The sequence below is a fragment of the Clinocottus analis genome, unplaced genomic scaffold, assembly GCF_023055335.1.
Source record: "Clinocottus analis isolate CAN_PGR_092001 unplaced genomic scaffold, fCliAna1.0.p SCAF_2, whole genome shotgun sequence".
NCBI lineage: Eukaryota > Metazoa > Chordata > Actinopteri > Perciformes > Cottidae > Clinocottus > Clinocottus analis.
The window spans coordinates 17,748,147-17,758,215 of NW_027175931.1; positions in this window are offsets into that span (position 1 = coordinate 17,748,147).

Here is a 10,069-nt window from a genome sequence, read left to right on the forward strand (position 1 = left end):
ACACACCCAATGCGGCAATGAACCAGAAGGTGTGTGTCCTGGCACTGGGAAGGCTTGTATTGCAACTGGAGAGGCAGTCAAGGATGTACAGGGAATAAAAAACTTTTTTTTTTCAAGAAGTTCAGGTGTAAAATCGATGGCAGAGGAGCATAGGAGCTCCAGCAACACGGCCACACTTTGAGGCCGATGGGGGGAGAGCAGCAGAGGCCAAAACCAACACGCTTGTGCAAATACACTTCAGTAAAGTTGGGAAGTTCATGACTTATATTTCATTTATTTGTTCATTGAAAAACACAAACATCCTTACAACAATATGGAAATTCCAAGCGATTTGTGACCAACAACTCAACTGTGATTGGTGGAGCAGAGCAGCAGCATTTTGGGGGTTTTACTTCACATTCCACAACATGTCACAATGGCTGCAATGAAATGAGTAACCTGGCAGAGTCAAATAGATAACAACCAACCACAGGATGCAATTTTTAAGCATTTTCTTAAATGTTAATTTGGATGAATCCTTAATTTCATGTTGGGTAAATATACAAACAAGCCTGTAGAGTGTAGATAGTGAGTCTTTGAGACTCATTCAGGTATTCATTTTTAACAGTATATCAGTTGCAATTGCTTATTTACATCTCGGTGTCTCTTTTTACCCTCGGTGGCAAGAACCACTTTGATAACTGATGGTTCACACCACCCACTTTCCTCGTGCTCTCACCCTCCCTGTCATTAGCAGCTACGCTCGCTAACATCACAGCTAACATTACAACACCTCAGCATGTTCCTGAGAGGCAGGACACAGTGTGTTGCACTTTGTACACCATCGACGGCTTTTGGCCTGAATTAACAAACAGCACAGAGGATGTTTGCAACTCTTAATATTTATGAAAAAGTGATTAAATTACGTTTGTCAGAGAGGGGGGGGGGGGGGGATATTTTTAACACCGTGGGACTTAAAGCCTTCGATGGAAGGAAGTCACAAATGTTAGACTTACTTTTGTTTTTGCTCTGAATACAACGTTCTGCTCCCCTCTGTTACCTTCTGGTCATAAAACCACTCAGTTTTCCTTCATGTGCCCTTTGGGCGACCCTAACAGTAGGTCCAGTGGTATGTGTGTGTGTGTGTGTGTGTGTGTGTGTGTGTGTGTGTGTGTGTGTGTGTGTGTGTGCGAGGAGGGGGGGGGGGGGGGGGGCTGCAGCCTCTGGAATGCTTTTCAGTGTGTGTGTGGAAGTGTGTGGTGTCCGAGGTGTACGAGAGAGGAGCACAGCACAATTATATGTGTGCACACACACCACATATACGCCTTTAAGAACACATGCACAAAAGTACACGTGTTCGTACACACACAAGTGCAAATTATGTATTAGATCATAACCCAGACAGTTTTGGGATAATTAGAGTGTGCGCTTTTATCTCAAAGAGGATCTCATTGTGAAACGCACTCTCTATGTGCACTCGTTGTTGAAAGCCACTGATCTCCATTCATTCTGATTTTAAAAAGGTTGAATTTTGTGTTAAGGTTTTTAATTGCCATGCTTTTGATACTAAAACTCTTTCATACACTTGTATTAAAGAAAAAAATATGTTTTTTCCCCATGCCCATTTTTTTTTCCTACCTATTGTATTTAGTGCTCTCGATTTCAACAAATGGACTTCTTCTTTTTAAACACGTTGCATTGACTGCTCAGTGCACAGGCAGAACGAGTAGACACCTTTTAATATGCCTTTCTTTCCTCGTGTTGAGAGTGTATGTATTTGCAATAACAGACACATTGCCCGTCAGATGTGACATCATCTGCATTGCAATTGTTTATAAAACTGCAAGCAACACCGTGTACACCATGTGTGTAGTTTACGTTGAAACAAATGCATATTCAACTATTACAGTGTCTCAAGACAAACACTTTCACAATGTTTTCCAACTTGTAGCCATGGATTGGTAAAGACAAATGGAGAAACAATAAGTTTCACTTGATATCCCGGAACACACACAGTTTATCTTCTGATTGAGCCGTCACACACTCGCTCCATAATTCATGTAAAACAGTGACATCATGTGGCTGTTCAACACATCTGTGTACTTCAGCTGAGCCTGCACCGACTGACTCTGGAGTAACGCAGCATTACATTTCTTTAAAACAATACGTGTCATTGTGTTCTATCAAACACAAGCTGTCTGTTGATTTCTACATCGAGTGTTATTTCTTCTCACGCATGTTATTTCTTAAGCTGCATGTTGCAATTTGGAGCCATTCATGCATTTCTTCTGACATTTGGCTGCAGCAACCTTTTCATATGTAACCTATCCACCCCCACAAAAAAAAAAAAGCATTAATCCCTCAAATCCAGAGGAGGACGTCTTTCATCGAAGGACCAGTAAATAGCTTTAATGAATCGAACACAATCTGATCTTGATTAAGTATTGTTCAGTTACTGCGGCAGCAGTAAAGTAACCATTAATCCTCTGCTAGATGCAGACAGGTGAAATATCAGTTTCATTACTTTCACATCTCAGCGCAGTCAGTGGCACTATAGACGATCCAACTCTGATCAACCGCTTCAAGTGAGCGAACGGCTTTAAGGTCACAGCACTTAATTGGTTCAGCTGGTGTAACGCGATGGGAAATGTCACTTCTTCTTTGACATGCAGCTCTCTGTGAGGCCATCTGGTCACAGCCTTTATTTGGCTTTTTCATTTCCATGCTCTTGTTCGGCCAAAGAATCCAGAAGCACACAGTTCATTATAGCATCTTGTATTGTTTCGCTGTTGGTGCACATGTACGGCGGATGATTCACCATCAAAGAATATCAAAGGAAGGCATGAAGAGCCAGAGGTTTGGAAAAATATGGCTTTTAAAAGAGAGACATGCAATCTCTCTTCTCCAGTTTTTAATTATCTGAAGAAAGCCTTTTGTACTTGAATCTGGTGACATCTGGACTGTAATGATTAAAATGTAGTATGACTTAAATTGTAGATTTTCACATCAGAATTTATTTTACGGTTCCATTGATCGCTTTTAAAAAACAGTATCTGGCCTAAAGCTACTCGTGTTTCCGACTAGAGTATTTCCAATGAGTCAGGGAAGAGCTTCACATCGACATGCACGGCCCTGTTTGCAGTTGAAACTAGTTTAGGATTTAAGGAAACCTGGCCTCTTCCTCAACTTTTCCACCTATTAGAATATGAAAGAAAACAACAGTGCATTTATATAGAACATATTTTATTAAATATCCATGATTAAAACAGTTTAACAAGCTGTAATTGTGCACAAATGACATTTATAATTATTAATTCCATGTTTGTTGTTGTTATTGAGCAGGGTTTAAATATTTAAGGATGTAAAAGCGGTCCCGTTTGGGTCGACACCTGGAAGACATCTTTGCTTAACGATCTATTTAGAGGACGGAAGTGCTAGATTGAGGCTGAGAGTGTGTGAGCTGGGAGGAGTGTGTGTCTTGGCGAGTGGGAGTGAGGGTCACTAGTTTTTTGCTGTCAATGTTACCACATCGGACACATTACCAGTGACTACAGGTACCCAATGCTTCATCATTACTAGAAGTTGTGTGTGCACGTTTGATTGTGCATGTGTATGGATGAGAGTGATGCGATGTGTTACCATGTTTGCCTGCAGGGAAATATGTGTGCACGTTTAGAGTCCCATGTGTTTCTGCTAACTCTGTCGCATTGCTGTGGTTTAGAAAGTTTCCATCTCGACCTCATTAGACTGTCGCACTGATGTTTGCATCTGGTGCACATGTTCAAGCGTAATGCCAAGTATAGGTGATTTATATGGCTTACTGGGAAGTGGATGTGACACAACTTGCAGTAACGACCAGACGATCTAATTCACTGTTATTAAACAGAGACGTGAAAATGCTCCTTAAAGCCGACCGCGCTGCTATTACAGATTTGGAGGCTCAGTTGTAATGACGGGTTGTAAGTTGACTTTTCAGGCAAACATGAATTGCTTTGAGCTGAAATTCAAGTGGTAAGCTTAATTCAGTTGTAATCTTAAATTTCTCAGTGTGCCAGAAGTAAATCAGTTGATCAAGTGCTTACTTTTGATGAAACGAACTTTGAGGAAAAACAGTCCACCGAGGCTGTCTCTGCAAAAGTGAAGCCACCCACCCAATTTTTCTCCCCTATGAGAGTGGGGACTCCTCAAAATAAATATAGTCCCAGTCCTAACACCCAATAGTTGTGATGCCCAGCAGTGTGACATGACACATACACACAACCAGGTATGTACATTCCTCTTTGTCCTCCCCTTTTATACAAAATGCTATCAGTTTGTTTTGTTTTGTCCGTTCTGGTGAGTGAAGTGTAACTGAATACACAAACACGTCAATGCATCACATCTGACATCGATCACAGAAAACCGTCGGTGTTCTCATTAGGACATCTGGCTGAGGATAGAGTTAAAAAGGACCGCAAGCAGCTCTAGATTTATTATTAAGAAATGAAAATGACGCACTACCAGCGCTGTGTGCCGCTCTGTCGCTTCTTTGTAGTCCAAATATGGAAACTTCCCTTCACTGGTTGCAACATCGAAGGTGGCCGTGAAACCCTGGGCCTTCAAACGGTAGTCCACAAACCAACGGGTGACGTCACGATGAGGTCCACTTCTTACCGGTCAAACACATCCATCACTACTCCCGCCCCACTTAAGCAGACTCTCTCACACACCTGATGCTACGTCACGTGCTATAGCCGTCCAATCGGGCGCCACGCATCGTTTTCTGATGCTGAGTGGCAGTGACTAACCGGTAGTGTGTGACGAGTTGGGAGCGAGAACATGTTCAAGACCCAGCAGGCAAAGTGAGCTGCAGTCATGTTATGATTGAACGTGTCACATGTCCAAATGGTACCAACTTATATGCGTACCAACCAAGTGTGGAGTAGATCCGATGAAAGGTTCCCATGACATGAAAGAACACGTAGTCAGACAGAGAGACTGAGGTTCCTTCTTTTTTTGGTTCGATGAAAGACAATTATACGTCAAAGGAAACTCTCTTCACAGCTAATCGTCATTACCAACTGGACAATGGAAATCCAGTGCTCTTTTTTAGCATTTCCAAAATCTGCTGAAGTAGCTGATAGTTCAAAACACAGCGACGATCGTTTGGTCCCCGTGTCCTCTGGGAGCAGACTTTCATTTCAGTTCAATTTCTTCCCCGCGCACCTCTTTTCTGCCAAAGAAAGAGAATCAAAATCCATTAAGAAACACACAGGCTGGCACTGCAGTCCATATGGCTCAAAAGGTTTGAACAATGAGTAGTTTCAGCATGCTAACGTGCTCAAAATATGCTAAAATGTTGACATTTAGCAATCATTTTCACCAAAGGATTTCTATGTTGACCTTAGAAGGACACTGGGTGATAGTAAGTAACTAATAAAGTTAATACAATCACCTGGAGGGGTTATGGCGTCCAGCTTTAAGAATTTCCCTCTCAATTCTAAAAGTATCAAGATGCTATACTCGGAGAAAACAAACGTCTCTGCTGAGATTCACGTCAATCTTTAGTTGTTGAGCTCATTTTGGATCAAAGCGGTGGACAGTCTGACATCTACTGATGATACATGGATACACCAGCAAATTATAATCTTTAAAGACTGAATAATTTACCCAAGCAAAAATGAAGACAAAGTATACAACAGCCGTGCAGCCAACAATCCATCCCACCATCAGCATGACAGGCACCAGTTTGTTGGACGAAGCTGTCAGACAAACACAGGAAACATAACAAAGAGTTTGGAGTGTTTATTAAAATGCTTTGAAATATTTTTTCCCCCAACAATATGTAGGTCAAATGTGTCTTTCTTACCCCTCTTGGACATGACACCTCTCTTTGCTGTCATCTTCTTGTTGTAATGGGTGCATCGCCAGGCTCCGTGCTGGGAAGAGTTCACGCTGGCATCCGGCAACTCATGAGGGCTTGGATTTAAATCCATCCTTCGCCCTTCATCGGTCCCATCGAACTCTTCAGCTTGTTTCCTTCTCCTCAACATTCACAAAACAGAGACAGAAACTTACATTGATTTATGTTTTTCCCACTCATCTTTTGGAGGTGAGGCCAGTCCAGTCCCATCCTGTTCTCTGTGGACCGGGTCCCAGCTGTGCTGGGCCCCGCGCTCCTCTTCCTGGATTCCCCTGGAGGAGCTGCTGCAGCTGAGGCCGGCAGCTCTGTCTCCAGAGGGCTTTCTGCTCGTTCTTCACTTAGTCCAATGCGATGGGTCAATATCAGAGCCCCAGGAAGACAAATACAACGTGTTTAATGAACAACCTCTGATCAACTTTCTAATGCAGAAACCATGCAGGAGCTTTCAATAATCGTTTGACGTTTTGACAAATGTGCTTATTCTTCCCGAGATTTAGATCAAATAGCTAGAATATTTATGTCTGTTGACAGAATATGAAGCTACTTCCAGCTACATTCACCTCACCAGATGTTGACTTTGGGTTGTTATAACCTGTACTAAAAACAGTGTAAGTGTAAAAAAAGCAAAGCTGTTTTACGGAAGTTGTGACTCTGAGCCTCAGCTTGAATAAAGCTTGTCGTTTTTTAATTAGTTTTTTTGTGGTTGTGCGACAGACATTCATATTTCCCAAAATATCAAAACTATTCCTTTAAGGCTAGAAATAGGGCAGAGGAGAGAACATGAGAGGAGAAGAGCAGTGATTACTGGAAAGACTTGAAGAACTAACAAAGACTGAAGTGGAGAGCAGAGGAAGAAAGAGAGCACAGGAGAGAGGGACACTCGTGGAGTAATTGGCTGAACACTTGTCATTTCCAGGACTGCTCCTGATGACAGCTCTCCTTTTCTCCCTCTAACCCATCTCATCTTTTATAGGCCACTCTAATTAATCCCTCCTGCTAATTGTACATCTCAGCATGGCTGCATGTAACCTGTCATTAGCAAGGGGACGTTTGAGAGATACGGGGTCAAATTGATTGCATGATTACATAGAATTACCCAATGAAAAATGTAATTTATGACGATTAAATACACAAGATGTACTTGGGCATTTGGTTTAATCTGCCAAAATGGTAAATGGACTGCATGTAATATGTACTTGTGCCTCTCATTCTCACACACACACAGATGGGGATGGCGCCGTCATGAAGGCGCTGGTCTGCCTCAGAGGACAACTTGAGATGCGGGGAGGAGAAGCCAGGCATCAAACCCCTGAACCTGCAGTTAATAGACGACCTGCTCGACCTATAGATTCGCAGCCACCACCGAAATATAAGTGCACAATAACAGAAAATCTGTAGTCGCATCATCTATTTTGAAACTGCTGTCCACGGCGATCTGAATGCACACACACGGGTTTTGCTCTTTTAGTGTGTTAGCTCAGTCTCCCTTCAATAAGAAACTCATTTCCTCCTCCCACCAAGACACTGATTCCCCTCCCATGTGGCAGTGATTGCTGTGTATCAAATGCTTCCTCTTCCTACATGTTATCAAGCTCTGATATGGGTTTGTGATTTTTAGCAAACGGAATCACTTAATTTGTTGAGAAACTGTTAAATGTTGCTCCGTCTCATCAACAACAAAAACACAAACAGCATTAGATATTGCATGTGTCTGGCTTATTTTTTCTATATTAATAATATTTGTAATAGTAAAGTTTATAGTGATACATGTTATGCAGCACAAATGTACAGTTTTAGGAAGACGGACATAGAAAAAGCTCCAATGGAGGACATTTGAGACTTATTAAATGTTAACTTGAAGGTATGACGCCTTCTGCACCATTGACGATCAACACCCAAGTGTCTAAAGCCACGTGTTAACACATTAATGCTGGTTATTCTTTGAAAAGATGGATTTACTTTCCTTTGCCGCGATGCTCTCTTCCAAGTGATGCGTATCCGCGCTCTGCTCCTCTGGGCGGCCTCTGGGATTATCCAGCTTTATGGAGAGGAGTCCTGCAAGCTGATGGTCAAGTCTCCCCCACATGGCGCTTATCAGGCAAAAGAGAGAGTGACTGAGTTCCCTGTTCATGTAAAGGCACCACAACCTCAGCAGGACTAGCGGAGTGAGAAGGTTAATGCTGCTGAAATGAAAGAATTTGAAGAATCACACATTTTCTTTGATTGTTTAGCTGAAATAAATAGACTCTTTCATCAGATGACTTGGTTTCAGATATTTCACGCTGTTATTTACCTGTATCTCACCTGCTACAGTTTGACCGGGCCGCTTATTGTCGGCTTCAGGCTATGATCTTCTAAGTGGAGGAAATCGACAATAACCCGGACCTCCTGCCCAACTTCACCCTCGGCTATCTGGCCGTTGACGCTTGCCGAGCAGAGAGCAGCGCTCTGTTAGCAGCCATTGCTGTGGTGACTGGACAGGAAGCTCATTTGGAAAACTCCGAATGTGGACCTGTGTCTATACGGTGCCAGTTACGTTGGCAATGCACTCACTTCAGCTTCCATTGTTGTGTTTGACATAGAGGAGATAACTGTGCTGCAAACATAACGATGATAAATGTGCATGTTAGTGTTGTTGCAAAGTATTTCTAGTTCTGTATGACACTAACATATGTCTCTCATCTCTTTTCTCACTGTATTCTCTGTGTTCATGTGGGTTTGTTACACTTGCTCCAGTTGTCTTCCGAATTAATGATTACACCCCTTTAACACCAAAATTAAACACCAGAAAAGGATGTTTGTGCACTGCTTGGATGGAGACGGACAGAATTTGTGGCTGATGACAGAAGGAAAAAAAGCAGCGTAAGAGGATTGGGAAATTAGCGGCTGCACTTGGGTGTCATGTTTCTTTCAGTGCAGAGCTGCAGAGCCGGGCCGATAATATCCATTCTTGCAGCAGGCATTTGCCCAGGAATAAATGCAGATTGTAACCTTTTCCACTAAAGGCAAAGCCAGATGTTAGCAAGTGTTGATGTGTTTTTGTCCAGTGGGAAAGGGGCTGTAACGACGCTCCCACAATTAGATTGGACAAAAGCACAAAAACAAGAGTTCTGCACGGTAACGGGAAGTGTGTTTACTATTACTTAAATGTCTTTGTCTGTGTTTCAAACGTATTGTTTCTCTCTTCACTATCTCTGTTTCCCCGTCTTTCCATCTATCTTTCTGTAAAATAACTTCTCTTGTTCTTGTGAGCTATCTGTGTGGGTTTGAGTGATGATATGACACGACTATTGGGTGTTATGAAGAGCTCCCCGCTGTTCTTCTGCACAACGTGCAGTGATGCTGCTGCTGGGCCACGGCTGAGCTGCTCCGCCTCGCGGGGCGCACCGGGGCGGGGTTAGTGTCCATGGGTGATGATTTTGGCAGATTTTGGATTCAGAGAAGAAGAGACACAATCCTTGCATTCTGTGAAAATGTTTTATACTTATCTTGCTTGTTGTATATAAGTACGAGCAGCAAAGTATAACCGGCGTCAACTTTCATTTATGTGCAATTTTACATGGGCTAATACTGAGATTCTGAGATTCTGATGTTTAGGTCAATATAGACCGTGACTTAAGCCGTTTAATGGTCATGTGACATTGATACAAAGGCATAGAAACACCTTCAGATGTATCTGTGAAAAACACACCTGTCTTTCTCTGTCTATGTCTTTGGGATAACTGCAGTTAGTTCGGTGACCTGTTCAGTTCTAACTCACACAGTCTCCTCATGCCGTCCCAGCCACAAACAGGCCTCTGCTGCTCTGAAAGGGCTTCTTCTGCAGATTACAAGGACGACAATATCTCTTCGATGTCCCATGAATCAGGATCCTGCAGAAGTCCACTGCCGACATCTGTCCACCGGGACTTCCCGCCGGTGACGACCACTGAGGCGGGACGTGTTGGGCTACCGCTGCAGCTTGAGTGACAGCCCGAAAGCGTTGTCGTTTTAGTGACAGATCTGCTGCTCGCACTGACTTCAGCTAAAAGAGAGTGTGTGTGAACTCGCCACCCTGTCGGTCCTCTCTCGCCTGCTCCAGCGTGGTGAGCACAGCAGCGCTGCTCTCAGACCAAACCCTTTGTTCCCATTCTTTCAGGTCAAGCGTTAAACAGCTGGATGGTTTATGTGCTCCAGCTCCGCGAAGGA